Consider the following 19,054-nt stretch of genomic DNA (forward strand, 5'->3'; position numbering starts at 1 on the left):
AAAACCATAACCTTGGAAAAAGCATTTAGGGGAAAGAAGGCTGTAGTGATTAAAGAAAGCTCTGTTCATTTGAACAACATTAAATACAACTGGCATAATGACAACTGTGAGATCTGATAGAGTATAGAGAAGGCTGCAAATAAAGGGCTTGTATTTTTCCCTGATGTAACATAATGGTCACATTTTTCTTTCACAATGGTTTTGCCGAGATAAAGAACAAATTATACTGATTTGATTGCTACTTAGAAATACTTAAAATTGAAAAAGACAGCAGGTGGGCCTGGTTGGAAAGGATGGTTATTTTAGCATAACAGATGCATGCATAAAACATCGCCCAGCCAATTTTTTAATCATAAGACCCCCCAAATTTTTTTCTCTACTTCTTTTCCTTGGGATGTGAGCAAGTGGGAGAAATAAGTAGGCGCTGCTTGAGGGCACCCTCTGGGCTCAAAGAACCACCAGCTCCAGAGAAAGCTCTGGGAGGAAGGAGTTCCGGCATGAAGTGAGCCCAAGCTCTGGCGGATTACGGGTGAGGATGGGGAGCTGGACCCACAGGGGACCAGAATCGGGGTCAGGGCACAAGCGCACGGGGCTTTGGTCACAGGACACTATGCTCTGCCCTTTTAAACTTTGGTCTTCCCGTTGCTGAGAAAAGGATGTGTCTGGCTTCCCAGCCTTTCATTCATGCCCGGGCCTCTTTTTTCTTGGATTTCTCCAGTCCTCAGTGTCACAAGGACGGCAGAAGCCAGGGACGGTGCCAAATCCTCCTTTTCGACTTCCAGTTTCTCTGCTTCCAAGAGACGTGAATTGGCAATTGTAAGATGAAGATGTGCTCGTTCCCACTCCAGATGATGCCTCGCGGACCTGTAGCCTTGCTCGCGACTCCTGGTCTACACCCCATCTTCTGGGTTGGAAGGCGCGGGAGCCCCCGACTCGCACAGCTATTTGTTAGAAATGAAAGAACGACTTTATTCCAGGTGAGTGAGTCCTGGAGTTGGGACTATAGGAAATAGCAGGTTTTCAAGCGGCTGGTGGACTGCAGAGTTTCAGAGCTTAGTTTTGTCTTGCTTAACACAAAGCCTCTGATCCTTGCTCCGGTTTGCTTTGCTGTCAACCCAGACAGACTCGCAGTTTTGGAGGACAGGGTAAGCTGGAGCATTTCCAGCAGGAACCAGGCAAAAACCCCCAAATGCCCCCATTCTCCTGGCCTATTGCTTTGTTCTTGGTGGTTTCCCAATGTTGGAAATTCATCTGATTTGTTTCTTTCTCTGAGCATCTAGCCTCACTCAGCTTCCATAAAGTGCTCACACAGGCCCAATCCTCTAGTTTCTTCTTTAGGCTTGAAGTTTATACTGTAGAATAGTTTTACATTTACAGAAAAATTGGAAGATCGTACAGAGGGTTCTATATAGCTCATCTCAATTCTCCCGATTGCCAATATCTTACATTAGTACGGTACATTTGTCGTGATTAACAAACCAGTATTGGTACCTACTTGTTAACTAATGCTTTTATTTTATTCAGATCTCCTTATTTTTCACCAATGTCCTTTCACCGTCTAGGATCCCATTCAGGGTACCACATTATATTTGGTCCTTGTGTCTACTTAGGCTGCTCTTGGCTGTAACAGTTTCTTAGACTTTTTTTTTTCTTAATTTAAAGATTATTTATTTATTTTAGAGAGAGAGAAATGCAGAGGGTGGGGAGGGGCAGAGGGAGAAGAAGGGAGGGAGTCTTAGGCAGACACCTCGCTGAGTATGGGGCCTTATGTGGGGCTTGATCTCTCCACCTTGAGATCATGACTTGAGATGAAACCAAGAGTCAAATGCTTCAGTGATGTATCATCCAGGTGCCCTTAGCATTGATTGATTGATTTGTTTATTTATTTTGAGAGAGAGAGAGTACATGCTGGGGGAGGGAAGGGCAGAGGGAAAGGGAGACCTAAGCAGACTCCCTGTCAATTGTGGAGCCCAACATGGAGCTTGATCTCATGACCCTGAGATCATAACCTGAGCCAAAACTGACACTTGGACTCCCAAACAACTGTGCCACCCAGGACTAGACTTTTTTTTTTTTTTTAAGATTTTATTTATTTATTCATGAGAGACACACAGAGAGAGGCAGAGACACAGGCAGAAGGAGAAGCAGGCTCCCTGTGGGGATCCTGATGCGGACTTGATCCCAGGACACTGCGATCGTGCCCTGAGCCAAAGGTAGATGCTCAATTACTGAGCCATCCAGGTGTTCCACTCCTAGACTTTTAAAGTTTTTTGGTGTCCTTGACAGTTTTGAGGGGGACAGGCTGCATATTTTGTAGAATGTGCCTCAATTAGGATTTGGTTGATGTTTTCCTCAGGGTTAGGCTGGGGCTATAAAGAGTTTGGGAAGGAAGACTACAAAGGGTAAATGTGCTGTCTTCATGTCATGCAAAGTGTACTTACTATCACATACGTGGTGTATCACTGTCGGTGTTGACCTTATCACTCGGCAGAGAGTGTGTCTCTTGGGTTAATCCACTGTGAAGTTACACTTTTTCCATACTGCCCTGTCTGAGGGGAAGTCACTGTGCAGGCTGCACTCAAGGCAACTCTTCATTGAGGGCAGAAGACCTACATAAATTATTTGGAATTCTTTTGCCAACTTGTCTCTTATTTCCCATTCATTTATTTACATCAACATTTATATCACTACATTATTTTATCACTTCATTATAACAAAATGCTACATGATTTAGCCTGTTGCTCAAAGTTTTCCATCTTTGGCCAATGGGAGCTCTTTTAGGTTGGCTCCTATGTCCCTTGGACCTGCTCAACCATCTATTTTTTGAGCACTTCCTTACCTACTTGTACTACAAGATGATCCAGGCTCAACTTAGGTAGTTTCTGCCCCAAACCTAGAATCAGCCATCTCTCTGAAGAGCCTTAATTTCTTTTTATTGGAGAATGGTGTTACAAATCAAGATCTGGGTGCTAGGTGTTCCTTAGACCTTTTAAAAACTCTGCTTTCAAGGTTGTTTTACACAAATCTCTATTTAGGTATTTACAGTAGAACTTCTCCAGCCTTTTCCAGGGGTCTGTCATCAGCTGCCTTATAATCTAGTCTCTTCCAAAGTCCCTGTATAAACTAAACACATGTCATATAACCCTGATCTGCAGCTAATGAAGTAGTAAGGTATACCACCACAGTGAACCTAATTTTGAGGAGGTGCGGAAGTCCTCACAGGCTGCTCTGACTCTCCAACTCTGTATCACTTCAATGAACACCAAAACTCTCCATCCTGAAAAGATACACACAGGGGGAGCCTGGGTGGCTCGGTGGGTTAAGAGTCCAACTCTTGATTTCAGCTCAGGGATCTCAGGGCTGTAAGATTCAACCTTGATTTGGGCTCTGCAATCAGTGAGGACTCTGCTTATTTCCTTCCTTCCCCACTCTACCCCTCTCTCTCTAAAATAAATAAATCAAAACCTTTAAAAAAGGAAGATACCAATAGGCTCCAAGTAGATTAGAAGAAAATGACTGGATGTGAGGGTTGTCCTGTGCAAAACAGGCCATCTAAGGAAGAGAAAAGAATCTCTTGATTTGGGAAGGCCAAAGACTGACCCCTGTAGTCTGAGTGAGGGGCAACCATGCTGTAATAAGATAGGACCCATCTGCTATCACTTGGGGAAATTCATGCCTTCACCCTTCATGCCTCTTCTGTTTCATCTTCTCTGACACTGATCATGCTCAGATACGTGGTTAGAAGACAAAAGCTTCAAGCACAATCTTATACTATCAAAGGAGGAAGGACCCTCATGGGTTCTCTGGGCCAATGTCACATTCTGTTTGGGGCTCCTTTGCCATTTCCCATATCTGGTGGTTGCCCTGCCTCAGTTTGGAATCCTCTGATATCAGGGAAAGCATGACTGGCCCAGGACATCCTTTACACTTTGGACATCTATAACCACTAGAAAAATTATAATCCTCCCCCGTATGCTTCTTGGTAGCCTTTTCTTATGGATACTATTTCCCTTTCTCCCTCTGCAGCCACTCAGAATAAGTTAACTCCATCTTCCATCTCCAGCCCTTTGTATATTTGAAAGCAGTTTTCTTTACTTTTTCTTTTTAAAATTAAATTCCATATCATAAATGTTTTCCTGTATCTTTAAATCTTTTTTGAAAACATGATCTTTAAAGGCTTCATAATATTCTCGTGTAGTTATACACTATAATTTATTTAACCATTTTCTTATTGTTGATATTGAGATGGTTTCCAATTTTTAGTTATTGCATATAAGATGTGGTGAACATTACATAAATCTTTGTGTTTCAATTATTTCCTCAGGATAGATTATTAAAAGTGGTATCACTGAGTCAAAGGGCAACTCTAACATTGTATTTTATTAGAGAGTAGAGTAGTCTTACTATTATATGAAGAGATTTGAGTATCACACTGTGGTATGAATTTAGTACTCTGAGATGACATTTGAGTGGTTTGTGGAAAATGGGGATCCTTGATTGTAACTGAAATACAGCATAGAGTAGATCACTCTGTCTTTGAAGAAGAAGCTTTAGCGGCCAGAGTGCGAGTTGTTCTGTGTTGACATGAAGGTGAGTGGCTGATGTTTAGAGCAAAAATGTAAAGTCCCATTTTGGATGGCGGCAAATAAGCCTGCAGGTGAGACCCCTGGGAAGTGAGAAGTGTCATATGCAGATGGAGTAATGCCAGAAGCAAGTCTGTGTGAAGGCATCCACATTTTTAAGACCAAAGTCAAGCTGTCCACAGTGATACATGGAGCAGCTGTCCAATGGCCCGATGGAAATATTGAAAAAGTCAGAGATTTCGCACATTCAGATAGAAGGATGGCTGAAGAGTTAAAATTAGATATAGGGACAGATTCATTCTGGAACCGAATCTGAAGAGCAGTAAAGTTTTTATACAACTTTTGCTATGCTTTTTCAGTGATGAAGAGAAACAATGAAGTCTTGGCATTTATTCCAATTTTTTTTGAAGTAGACGAATAATATATTTTGAAATAAAATATTAACTTGGGATTGGTGTGTGGTATGGAAAAGGACCATAGACATTAGCACCAGAGGGAGCTAGGATTAACTCTGGTTTCTTACACATGAGGGGTGGGGGGAGGCAAAGGGTAGCCTTGAAAAAGTTAATTAACCCCTTGAGCCTCGGTTTCCTGCTCTCCATAATGAAGATTATGGTTCTTACTTCATGGGCCTGCTGGGAGGGTTACATGAGACTAAATGCAAAAAGTAGTTTATTTTTTATTTTTACTTTTTTTTTCAAAAAGTAGTTTAGTACCTTGTCCATTCATTTATTTATTTAATCATTTATTTACATGAGTAAGGACTCATGGATTTATTTTATATTTTCGTTATAAAAATGCTACATTATTTATTTTGTTGCTCAGATTTTTCCAGCTTTGGTCAATAAGAACTCTTTTAGTTTGGCTCCTGTGTCTATTCTTTAATTTTTTTTGAGCACTTCCTTACCTTGTGGTACAATTAGATGCTCCAGGTTCTACTTCTATATTTCCTGCAAGGAACTCTAGAATCAGTCATTTCTCCAAGGAGCCTTGATTTTTTTTTTTTAATTGGAGAATGGTATTACAAAATTAAAATCTGGGCACCAGGTAGTAGGTGCCTAGTTATTGTTCACTGTTGCCATTTCTGCTGTGAGCTGGAAGCTAAGAGCCCAAGCATGCCATGAAGAATTTCAATATCTCTCAGATGATGGAAAGTATGAGCCAAGACCAAAAGTAAAGACAATGTTGATTTATTTCATTGACATCAATAACATTATTCACACTGAATTCATTCCAGAAGGTCAAACACTCAGCCAGGCTTGTAATGTAGAAATTCTGTAGCACTGGAGAGAGTATGAGCTACACAGAAAGAGTGAAATGTGACCCACGCTTAGGCAAGTCTCTCAGGTAGAAGAAGGGGAGAACTAGTATTTCTTCAGTGCCGGTGAGGTGGCTGATTTTGGACTAAACCCTTTCCATGTGTCATCTTAGAACAATGCTGCGAGATGGATATTTGTGTCTTTATAGACACACAAACTGGTGGAATCATTACCTGAATTCAAAGCCTGGGCTTGCCAACCAATCATACCAACTCCACGAGCAGACTTGGGTGGCCTTGTGTGATTAGACTTTTTCTGAGTCTCAGGGTTTTTATTGCTAGAAATGGCAACAGTTACCAAAAAAAGTGGTTATTCCTGACAAAAATATGTTATTTCCCACCTTGGTCAGCCACTTTATTCTCTGTGATTGTCTCTCAAAGACTTCCAACTGCAAATCTCAAACCCATGCTCCAAGAATGGAGATTCGACTCCATGACAGGCACGTATGTAACCTCAAGCTCCCAGGTCACAGCAGTACAGAGGGGAAGGGCATAAGGAGCCAGAAAAAATTGCTGACCTCTCCTCTCAGCCCTCACAGCTCCTCACACGCTTCCCTTCTGTTCTTACCCCCACTGTTACCAGGTTGTGGTGTTCCCCTAGGGGCCATTTAAGGATTCTTGAAAAGGTAAAGGGGCCCATTTCCCTACCCGCCAGCCTCTTGGCATCTGCAGGTGCTGTTACACTGTAGCTTTTGATCAAGTGGTCCTACTTTGTCTTATTTTGGGGGTCTGGTGCCTCTCCCCAAAGGAATGTCATTTTTTCTGTTTCCTTTTCTGTTCCCTGGATAGTCTTCAACTCCAACAGTAGAGTATCACTTCTTCTCCAGCTCCTCACCCCACTCTTGAACCAGGATTAATGGCTCAAGGGCAACTCTGATATTCCTTTTGTAAAACTTTCAGAATCAGTGCACAGAACCTTTAAGAATGAGAACAAAGGAACAGGGTGGTCAGAGAGCCATCAGCTGGACCATCTCCTTCTACAGCATGTGGTCTTAACTCCATGCTGCCCATGGGACCCATCTTTCACTCTTTGAGGATTCCTTGCCATCAGACCTACTTGTAGGTTTTTTTTTTTAGGAAGAATTCATTTATTGACAAAACTTTAATGTCATTTCATACCAATAATTTTATTTACATAGCAAGAACATACAGATTTCCACTGTAAATGTCAGAGATCATCTCAACATAGAGCTTCACTCAGTTTGAGAGTCAGTAAAGGAAGGTTATCTAACTCCCCATACCCTTCTTGCCTCTGCTTTTCTTGTACAAGGTGTGTAGTGCCAGCAAGTACATTACCGTAGCCTATTTTTAAAAGTAACCTTTTCAATTTGAAATAGGTTTGATATGGTGGAGAATGGGTGCTGTTTTTTCCCTGTTACAGATTCAGAAGGCAGAGATGGTAGTCCTCTGACAGCATCTGAAGTAAATCATGGATGGCTGTACTGATGAATGATAGCAAAGTGACTCTAAAGTGTGTGCTAACAAACGTTTACTTAGTGTGGATTATATCAAGATGGTACTATTAACAGATTTAGAACAGCACTGTATCATATAAGATACAGTACTCACCCCTTGGTCTTTGCTCTGTGACTTGTTCCCCTCTGACCACAAATATGTGTAGGCCTCTTTCTAGTCTACCTTCATCTAGCCCTGATCTGAAAAATTATTGCCCCAAACTACCTCTACCTGCACCTAGCTTCACTCTGTTCTCTACTGCTCTTGGAGCCAGTGCTTGTTAATAGGTTTTTCATGTGGCTCCTCCTTTCATATTTTATGGCACTCCTTTCCTGGGCTTGGCACCACGTCCCTCTAGAACAGTGCTGGGAGATAGTACAAATGTCACTGTTAAGGGTAACAATGGATCGTCCCTTCTTCTTTAATGACCTAGCAGTGTCTGTGGACTAAACGGTTTCTCTCCACTGGGACAAGTCAATGGAGGCCACTTCCCAAGAGATTAAGGTTCAGGGAGGCCTGGGTGGCTCAATGGTTGAACGTCTGTCTTCAGCCCAGGTCATGATCCTGGGGTCCTGGGATCGAGTCCCACATCAGGCTCCCTGCATGGAGCCTGCTTCTCCCTCTGCCTCTGTCTCTGCCTCTCTCTCTCTGTGTTTCTCATGAGTAAGTAAATAAAATCTTAAAAAAAAAAAAAAAAAAGATTAAGTTTCAGTCTTTGTCTGACTTCTTGACAGCTCCAAAAGTCTCAGACTTCTAAAGAGATCTATGGAAGCCTTATGGAAAGAAAACCCCTAGTGGATGCCTGAATTCCTCTGGAAACAGTAGGAATCCCCTCTCTGGAGCTGTTATTTATTTATTTTTTATTTTTAAAGATTTTATTTATTTTATTCATGAGAGACAGAGAGAGACACAGAGAGGCAGAGACACAGGCAGTGGGAGAAGCAGGCTCCATGCAGGGAGCCCAACATGGGACTCGATCCCAGGTCTCCAGGATCACATCCTGGGCGAAGGCGGTGCTAAACCACTGAGCCACCCAGGCTGTCCTGGAACTGTTTTTTATTAAAATCACTTACAGTCAATTCCAGGAGAGATGTTCCAAAAAACGCTGGAGCAATGGTAGTCCTGTTGGATGGGAGTGAGAACACAGAAGATGGAGTTAGCCAGCCCAAGTTCTGATGGGCAGAAACCAGCTCCTCACTTTCCAACTGAGCAACCTTGTGTGAGTCATCAAAACTCCCAAGCTTTTGCTTCTCCATTTGTAAAATGAGGATGAAAAGAAAGGCTTTCTGACGGGTTTGGTTTGGAGATCAAATAAAATAATAAATGTGAAAGTGTACTGTGAAATGTCAGGCACTTTTTAATGTTAACTATTAATAGTAAGATGTATTACCATTAGCCTGTGATTCCACGGGATGCTTTAGCAGCAGAGAACAGAAACCTGGAGAAGTTTGGTCCAAGATGGTGGCGGAGGAAGACCTTAAATTCACCTCTTGCAGGACAGAGCAAATCTAAATTGAATAGCTTCTGCACAAGAAAAGACCACACAGAGACCAGCAGGGGAGTCGGAGGCTTCAGGAAGGGAAACCCACTCTGAGCTGTGAACAACAAGGAAAGGGATAACCCTGGGTGCAGGAAAAAAAAAAAAAAAAGAAAGCAAAGGTTTAAAAGAACAAATAGAATATAAAGGAACTAGCCAGTTTGCCAAATAGTAGCGGGACAGTAGCTGGAACTCTCTCCAGTTCGGCAAGGCTGGCAAGAGCCACAGTTTATACCCCTCCACAGAGAAGGTGAGCTCTGAGCTATAGGTCATACTAGCTCTGAATGCCCTGGGGCACAGAAAAAAGCCTTGGTTTCAAAGGGCAACAAGAATACAAAGGAATCAGCCCTAAACTCTGCCAAATGGTGGGAGAGCTAGATCACACCAGTCCTAGCCATCCCACCATGGCTCAGCACACAGCCAGCTTGAGGGCACACACCAGGACACTCCTGGTCAGCACTCACCATAGCTCCAGCTCTCTCACCAAGGTGACACATGTGCAAAGTACCCAGAACACTCCAGTCCTATACCACTTTGGGTCCAGCTGATTCACCAGGGTACCCCTTGCACTGAGCACCCTTGGGCCTCCTGGCTTGTACCCACTTCAGCTACAGCTGTTCTGCCCGAGTGCCTCTTGCATGGAAAGACCTCAGACTCCCTGGCTCATGCCCTGCTAAGCTCCAGCCACCCTGCCAGGGTACTTCTGCATGGAGTACCCTAGGACCCTGGCCAAGAGAGAATGGCATAATATATTCAAGGTACTGAAAGGATAAAAAACCTAGAACCAAGAATACTCTATCTGGTAAGGTTAAAATTCAGAATTAAAGGACAAATAAAGAGGTTCCCAGGCAAATAAAAGTTCATCATCATGAAACCAGCTTAATAAATGTTAACGGGACTTCTTTAGGTGTAAAGTAAAAGGCCATAATTAGAAGTAAGAAAATTATGAGTAAAAAGATGTAAAATATGGCAACATATATATAAAATGTGGAGATGAGAGTAAGAAAGAAGTTCTTTTAGTTCATGTTGAACTTAAGTAACCATCAACTTCATACAGATTGCGGTATGCCTAGGATATTTCATACGAGCCTCACAATTACCACTAACACGAAACCTATAATAGATACAAAAGAAGAAAAGAAGCCAAGTATGATGCTAAAGACAGTCATCAGGAGAGCAAGAAAAAAGGAACAGAAAATTACAAAACAACCAGAAAAAAGTTAAGAAAATGCCAATAAGTACATACCTATCAATACTTACTTTAAATGTAAATGGTCTAAATGCTCCAATCAAAAGGCATAGGATGGTGGAATGGGGAAAAAAAAAAAAAACAACCCTCTATCTCTATGCTGCCTATAAGAGACTCATTCAGACCTGCAGACACTCAGACTGAAAGTGAATGGATAGAAAGTGATATTCCAAGTAAATGGAAGTGAATGGATAGAAAGAGATTTTCCAAGCAAATGAAGAAAAAAATGGGATAGCAGTATTATGTTAGACAAAATGGACTTGAAAACAAAGACTATAGTAAGAGACATTACAGAATGATAAAGGGATCAATCCAACAAGATGGAAAAACAATCATAAATATCTATGCACCCAACATTGGAGCACCTAAATACATAAAACAAATATTAACAAATGTAAAGAGAGAAATAGTAGGGGATTTGAACCATTGATATTAGTGGAAGATCATCCAGACATAGAATCAATAAAGAAAACAATATATTTGAACAACATATTAGACCAGAAAGACTTAACAGATATATACAGAACATTCTAACCCAAAACAACCAAAACCACATTCTTTTCAAGTGTATATGGAATATTATCTAAGATAGACCACATGTTAGGCCACAAAACAAATCTAAATAAATTTAAGAAGATTGAAATAATATCATTCATCTTTTCTGACCACAATGGTATGAAACTAGAAAGCACTTAGAAAGAAAAAAAAAACTGAAAGAAAAGAAAAACAATAAAAAAAAAAACAATCCACAAACATGTGGATGTTAAATAACATGTTACTAAACAACCAATGAGTCAATGAAGCAAAAGGAGAGGAAGTTAAAAGAAAAAAAAAAACTGTGGAGACAAATGAAAGTGAAAACACTCTGCTCTCCTGATGACTGTCTTTAGCATCATACTTGGCTTCTTTTCTTCTTTTGTATCTATTATAGGTTTTGTGTTAGTGGTAATTGTGAGGCTCGTATGAAATATCCTAGGCATACCGCAATCTGTATGAAGTTGATGGTTACTTAAGTTCAACACGAACTAAAAGAACTTCTTTCTTACTCTCATCTCCACATTTTATATATATGTTGCCATATTTTACATCTTTTTACTCATAATTTTCTTACTTCTAATTATGGCCTTTTACTTTACACCTAAAGAAGTCCCGTTAACATTATTAAGCTGGTTTCATGATGATGAACTTTTATTTGCCTGGTACCTTTTATTTGTACCTAGTGGTACAAAACCTCTAGGACCCAATGAAAGCAGTTCTATTTGAGAAATTTATAGCAATATAGACCAATATAGATCTATAGAGCAATATAGACCTATAGCAATATAGAAACAGGAAAAGTCTCAAACATTCTAACCTTAAAGCTAAAGGAATGGAAAAAGAACAAAGCCCAAAATTAGTAAAAGGAAGTAACTAATAAAGATCAGAGTAGAAATTTTAAAAAAGTAAAAACAAAAATAGAACAGATCAATGAAACCAAGAGCTGATGCTTTGAAAAGGTAAACAAAATTGATAAACTTTTAGCTTGATTCATCAAGAAGAAAAGGGAGAGGATCCAAATAAATAAAATCAGAAATTGACACTATAGAAATACAAGAGATTATAAGAGAATAGTATGAAAAATTATATGCCGGCAAATTGGACAAATTAAACATACAGTCTTCCAAAACTGAATCAGGAATAAATAGAAAATCTGAACAGACCAATTTCTATAAAGAAAATTGAATCAGTAATAATGATAATAAAAAAACTCCCTACAAACTAAAGTCCAAGACCAGATGGATTCACAGTGAATTCTACCAAACATTTAAAAAACAGTTAATAACTATTCCTCTCAAACTATTCCAAAAAAAAAAAAACAAAAACAGAAGAGGAAGGGGAGCTTCCAAATACATTCTGTGAGGCCAGCTTTACCCTGATACCAAAACCACACAGAGACTTCAAAGAAGAAAAAAAACTACAAGCCAATATCTCTGATGAACATAGATGTAAAAATCCTCAACAAAATATTAACAAACCGCATTTAATAATACGTTAAAAGGATCATTCACCAAGATCAAGTGGGATTTATTCTGCGTATGCAAGGATGATTCAATATTCACAAATCAATCAGTGTAATACACCACATTAAGAGGAGAAGGGATAAAAACCATACGATTATTTCAGTAGATGGAGAAAAAGCATTTGACGAAATTTAACAGCAGTTCATGATAAAAAAAAAACTTTCAACAAAGTGGTTTAGAAGGGACATACCTTAACATAATAAAGAGTACATTTGGAAAAACCCACAGCTAACATCATACTCAGTGGTAAAAACCTGAGGGCTTTGCCTTTAAGATCAAAGCCAAGACAGGAATGCCTGCTGTTGCCACTTTTATTCAATACAGTACTGGAAGTCCTAGCCACAGCAATCAGACAAGAAAAAGAAAAGTCATCCAAAGTGGTAAAGAGTAAAACTGTCATTATTTACAGATGATATAATATTACCCATAGAAAACACTAAAGACTCCACCAAAAAACTATTGGAAGTAATAAACGCGTTCAGTAATGTTGCACAATACAAAATTAGTGTGCAGAAATAGGTTGCATTTCTATACACAAATTTTAGGAGAAAGGAAAATTAGGAAAACAATTCCATTTACAATTGTATCAAAAAGGATAAAATACCTCGGAATAAACTTGAGGTAAAAGATCTGTACTTTGAAAACTGTAAAACACTATGGAATTTATTGAAGATGACACAAACAAAAGACAGCCAATGCTCATGGAGTGGAAAAAGTAATACTGTTAAAATGTCCATATTACAATTTGCAATCTACAAATTCAGAGCAATCCCTATCAGAATACCAACACTTTTCATAGAACTAGAATAAATAATCCTAAAATTTGTGTGGAACCACAAAAAGACTCAGAATAGCCAAAAGAATCTTGAGAATAAGAACAGAGCTGGAGGTATCATAATCCTAGATTTCAAGATGTACTACAAGGCTGTAGTAATCAAAACAGTATGGTACATGCACAAAAATAGATACGTAGATCAATAGAACAGGATAGTGTAGAAGCAAACCCACAACTATATGATAAACTAGTCTATGACAAAAGAGGCAGGTATACACAATGGAGACAGTTTCTTCAACAAATGGTGTTGGGAAAACTGGACAGCTATATTCAGAAGAATGAAACTGGACCACTTTCTCACATCATCCCCCCCCCAAAAAAAAATTGAAGTGGATCAAAGACCTACATGTAACACCTGAAACTATATAACTCTTAGAAGAAAACGTAGGCAGTTATCTCTTTGACACAAGCCTTAACATTTTTCTGGATATTTCTCCTCAGGTAAGTGAAACAAAAGCAAAACGTAAACTATTGAGACCACACCAAAATAAAATGTTTTGCACAGCCATAGGAAGCCATCAATAAACGACAAGGCAATCTGCTGAACGGAAGAGGGTATTTGCAAATGATGTATCCAATAGGACTTAATATCTAAAATATATAAAGAACTTATACAACCCAACACTCCAAAAAATCCAATTTAAAAATGGCCCAAAGACCTGAATAGACATTTTTCCAACAAAGACATACAGATGGCCAATAGACACATGAAAAGATGCTCATCATCCCTTACCATCAGGGAAATGCAAATCAAAACTACAATGAGATTTCACCTCACACCTGTCACAATGGCTAAAATCAAAACCACAAGAAGCAGCAAGCATTGGCGAGAACGTGGATAAAAAGGAATCTTGACACTGTTGGTGGGAGAGGGAAAGGAAGCTTTTCCCCAGACCTTCAGCACCTTCCTCTTACATCTCATTCTATAGGAGTTGATTCATTCACCCATTCCTCAAACAATCAGAGGCAGGGATCCTCCAACCAATCAGGCTCTGGAGATTGCCAGAGGGATGGTATGGATCATGCTGAGGCTCGAGCAGGAAGAAAGTGGGTGATGGATGCTGCGTAGCATCAGCCACAGACTGCCTTATTGTGATTATTGTTAAACTGCTCTGAAGGTGGGGGCTATTTCTGGGTGGCCGCATATGTCCCCGGTGCCTCTCACAGTATCTGGCACAGCGTAGGTGCTCCATAAGTGTTCATCGAGTGAAATAAGTGACAGACAACGTGAGATTTGATGAAACACCACCATTTACAAGAAAATGCCAGATGCACCTCACTTTGTAACAGACAACTCTTGCTGGGGTGCCAGGGCTATATTTCTCACTTGTTCTCCTACTCCCAGCACCAAATACAATGTCCTCCACATAATAAGTGCTCCATAAAAATGTGCTAGGTGAGAGGATGGCACATGTTCTATGGAAGAAATTATTTAATAGTAGCAGATACGCTGTGCTGCTTCTGTTCCAAGCGTTGGGCTAAGTAAGCACTGAATATGTGTTGATTCCTGTAATTCTCACAGTCCTGTGACTTGGTACTATAATGATCTCTATTTTACATCTGGGGAAACTGAGGCATGGAAGATTTACTAACTTGCTCTGGGCTATGTAGGAGGCTAGTGGGTGGGACAGGGATTTGAACCGGCTCAGCTGGCTCAGGGTACGTGCTCTTAACACAGTGCTCAGCAAAGCTGCTTCTCCAGAGAGCTCTGTCCTAGCAGTGTTCTGGCCACCGAGGAGGGGCTGGCCTGCCTGCTGTTCCCCTGGCTGCCCTGCCCCTGTCCCTGGTGTCTGGCTGTTGGAACTGCCAGTAGACCACCTCTGCAGCGCTTCTCTCGTGGGGGATGACAGGGCCATGGTAGGGGAAGGAGAGGACACGGGGGATCAGAGGCCTTCTTGTAATGACCCTTCTTCTGATCGCAGCTGCGGGTCACTCCCACGTCCACCTTCCTCCCCTGGAGAGCTCCAATCCCTAGAAGCACAGTGGTTTTGCTGCAGAAGCCTGCCATACATCATTGTTTATCAGCGAGTGCCCACTTCTGGCCCTCCCTCCTGTTTGTCAGCAAGGGGGACTATTTATGGGGCTGCCACTCTGCATAGATAGGAGGGAATCAGGCTGCATTAGTGGTGTTTCTACTGTTGGCTGGCCCGGCTGGGCTGACTCGTTTGTTCATTTGCAGGGCCTGGTGCAGCGTAGAGATAAGTCTCTCTCAGGAAGAGCCCGCCTCTGCACTGGCCGCTTGGTTTCCTTCAGATGACTATGGGGGAACTGACCCCCTTATGAGCTCATGGCTCCATGCCCCTGACTTGGTCACAATGTTAAAAAGGGTATTGATGAAATATCAGCAACCATTTATTGATCATTTATTATATGATAGACACTATTGTGCTGTTCTAAGCACTTTCAAGTATTAAATAATTTATTTTTTAAAACAAGAGCCTCCTGTCGTCGCCATCATGCAGATGTGGAAATTGAGGCACGGATACATTTGGTTTCTTGGTAAGCAGCCTGTTTGGGTTCCAAGCCCACACATCTGGTCCTAGGGGCTGCACACCCAGCCACCCTCACAGAACTGCTGGTGCTGCCCAAGCCTTTGCTGTGTGCCAGGCCCATTTTTAGGCTTTATATATTCTCTCTTGTTTATTTTTCCTGGCGGCCCTCAAAGATAGAGATTATTAGGATCCAAGGAAACCAAAGTTGAGAGAGATTAACTAACTTGCCCAAGGTCACACAGCAGCAAGCTGAGCTGGATTCCAACCCAGGCAGCTTGCGTGGGTCCTTCACCACCTTGTTCTAAGCCTCTCATCCTCTTTTGCAAGAAGTAAGAATAGTTTGTCAGCAGAAACCAGTCACTCTAGCTTGTTTCTTGTATGAATTTCCCCTGTGCCTTCCAGGTCTTTCCTTCGGGGAGCTTTTCCTTAGGTCCAACATGTGGGCCTGATGAAGGAATGAAGGAATCCTCATACAGCTTAAGGATAGAGAAGACTTGGCAGTGGTTTCATCAGCCTGCATGTCATAGAATCGAGGATCTCTGTGGCCAAAAGGGGCCTCCCTGAGGTCACCCTGTCATCCTCCAGTGTCCGGGCAAGACTGTTGCAACACAGCCTCACTTTCCTGATGCCACCTTTCTTCCCGATTGTTTCCAGGGAGGGAATGAGTGTTCCCCAGATGAAGATGTAAAGGGCTTGCCCAGACCTGTGCTCAGAGGGACCTTGCTCCCACAGTGACCAGAGCACCTGGAAGGGCAGGTGACAGAGGGATCCCAGCAAAGCCCAGAGAGCACCGGCGAAAACAGCTGACGGCGCCCTGCCAGCCCTGCCTGCGCCCCGGATGCCAAATGCAGACGACAGCCTGAAAACAATTTGTCCGGCCTGTGAGTAATGTCTAGTAACTAAATGCTAATTAATTTGCTGTTGCATTTGAGTTAATTTATGGGGTGTTCTCTTCACCGAGTAAATTTTAATTAAGAAGAGTAAAACAAATGACAAAGTAATTTCCAAAAAATTAATTTTCAGTAAACACAAGCCATTGTTTTTCTTTGTATCTATAATAAAAGTTAAAGTGAAGCCTCCGTAAGCCCGCCGCCACCCCCTCGTCTCCCCCTTGCTTCTAAAGATGAAGTTTGAGCCTAAGCCAGGCGCTTGGAGGCGGGCAAATTAGCAGTCAGGCAGGGCCAAAAGGAACTGGGCAGAGAGCCTGAGAGAAATCAGGCAACAGGCCTCAAAGAAACGCAACAACCGCTACTTCTCCGGTGTCGGGGGGTGTATAATTTTCATCCAACTCTGCACCTTTTAGAACACAGGAGGGGGAAAGGTGCGCTGTGCTTGCTTCTTGTAGGAGCACTAATGAGGAAGCAAGAGGCGGAGGCGTTTTGTTATTATTTTTTAATTAGTCCACTTGCATAACCAAATAGGCAAGAGAGAAGAAAAGAAGGCAGGAGGATGTCCTTTGCACGACTCTCCCCGGGGAGAGTGGCATCTACTGCTCGGACGCAGCCCCTGTGCCCAACCGCTCCCCGAGGAAGGGAGCACCTGTCAGCTCCCGGGTTAGTGACCAAGAAACTGAGGCTCTAAAGCGTTCCCAGAGCCCCACGACTGGGCTGTTGGATTTGGAAACGCTCCGTGGCCCCTGTGCTCTTCCGCATCATCATGCTGTCTGTCCAATTACGTGTGTGACAAAATGAGCTTTGGAATCAAGGGGCAGGGTTGTGCTGGGTCTGCGCGGAGGGCTGGGGGCGGCGCCCGTCTGCGGCTGGCTTGACTGAGACTCCAGATTCGGGTGGGAGGGGGCCGGTGGGCAGGTGCAGCTGGAGGCATGGGGGGCGGGGACAGCCATCGAGGCCCAGAGGGAGGCCTCGGAGACCGGAGTGGCTCTGAGCAGGTGCAGGGCCCAGGTGGGGATAGGCTGAGCAGGAACTCAGAGGAGCGAGGTCCTCCCTTCTGTCCCTGTTGTTCCATCCTTCAAGCTGTCCCCCTCGGCGTTCCCTGTCCTGAGTCAGGGCTGCGGCCAGGTCTGTGAGGGTGGCTGAGCAGAGTGAGCGGTGCCCAGCTGGGCAGGACCCCTGCCACTGTCACCCCCACTTGAGGGTATCCGTTTTCGAGCATCCTGCTGGTCCTGCTGCGGTCACTGGGGGCTCCTATGAAAGTATGGATTTGTCTGGGTTTCTCTGTTTAATCCCAAATCTGTCAGGCCTTGTTAAATTTGATGGGGCCTGAAAGGTCTGGTGTTAAGCAAATACTCGGTGACCAGAGTCTTTGACGAGAATCAAGCTGAAGCTTAATCCTGAGGTAATGGCTTTCCCCATAATCCCAGGAGGCCGGGGATAAGGAAGGGGGAGGAATCCAGGAGCCGCCAGAAGCAGGGCTCAGAGCCAGTGGGGAACCGAGGCGGGAGGGGGAGAGTTGGCTGCCCCCTACAGCCTAGCATCCCCCGATGACACATGCCACCCTCTGGGGTGAAGGCTATCCAAAGGGCGAGTCACCTGGGGAGCACATTCTGCTAGAAATGGGGTCGGGGAGGAGAGGTCGGAGGCCTGTGAAGAAAGAACTGAAGGGAAGCCAGGAAGGAGGATGAATGAGCAGGGAGGTCAGATTCTGCAGGCCGCAGCCTGGGGGGCATGGGGACCCCAATCACTACCAGTTGGGGTGCATGGGTCACTGTGGCCGCACCTGGACTCTGCTGCCAGCTGGGGAGCTGGGTGCCCTGGGCTGGGCGTGGCCTGGGAGGGGCGTGCCCTGTAGGTGTGACGGGGGGGGGGGGGGGGGGTGGGGGGGGGGTGTCAGTGAGGCAGAGGGCCCAGGGCGGTGGCCCCACTCCGCCACCCTCCGTGAAAAACAACACTGATCACGCCACCTCCGGGTGCTCTCTGGAGAGGGCTGCTGTGCGCCTTGTCAAGGCACCTGATTAAACATTCATGGGAAAAAAAATAAATAAAATAAACATTTTGCAAAGAGATGCTTAAGCAATCAGGCGCTTCAGGGGGTGGGTTCCCGTGGCGCTGTAACCACCAGCCCCAGGGGTAATCGGCATTTATTGTCGCCAGCACCTCCCGGTTCCCCACCTGAGGGGCTGATGCGACTGCCTCCCTCCCCAGAGGCCCCAGCACCCCCAGGGAGGCTGGGATCTCCTAGCCCAATTCGCTCGGCTGTTTATTCTCTCTCATTCTCATCCTGGCTTTGCTTTATTGCACCAAATATAACCTGCGTGGGAGGGAAGGAACCGCCATCCCAGGAAGGGAGGTAGGGAGGGAGAGTCATGCTAAGGGACAGGTCATTCTGTCCTTCGGGGTGTGAGCTTCCAAAAGCTAGTCTGGAGTCCGGCGTGGAGGAAGCGCATCGCCCCAGACCCTCCTTTGTCACCAAGTGTTTACGCAGCGACGACAGAGATGTGCACGGCTTCGGCGTTCTCAGAACTGGCACGTGCCCAGAGGAATATTGATAAAGGAGCAGGAAAGGAGGGTGATGGCGATGAGACGCACTTGCCCGTACCCGTGCTAATTTTCATTTTCACGGCAACTA

At 43.4% G+C, this 19,054-nt stretch overlaps 1 protein-coding gene across 2 annotated transcripts in view; it reads left to right on the plus strand.

Moving 5' to 3' along the window:
* Nucleotides 1–380: 380 nt before the first annotated feature.
* Nucleotides 381–19,054, plus strand: part of NXPE4 (neurexophilin and PC-esterase domain family member 4) — a 453,299-nt gene continuing 434,625 nt past the window's right edge. Inside the window, exons 1-3 of one of the 2 annotated variants that reach the window (XM_025999198.2) lie at nucleotides 383–529; nucleotides 719–977; nucleotides 16,184–16,410. The gene's annotated coding sequence lies outside the window, so the exon portion shown is untranslated. Of the gene's footprint in view, nucleotides 978–16,183; nucleotides 16,411–19,054 lie in introns of both variants that reach the window. The other variant, XM_072729755.1, reaches the window with a different exon arrangement.

The sequence above is a fragment of the Vulpes vulpes genome, chromosome 12 (genome assembly GCF_048418805.1).
Source record: "Vulpes vulpes isolate BD-2025 chromosome 12, VulVul3, whole genome shotgun sequence".
NCBI lineage: Eukaryota > Metazoa > Chordata > Mammalia > Carnivora > Canidae > Vulpes > Vulpes vulpes.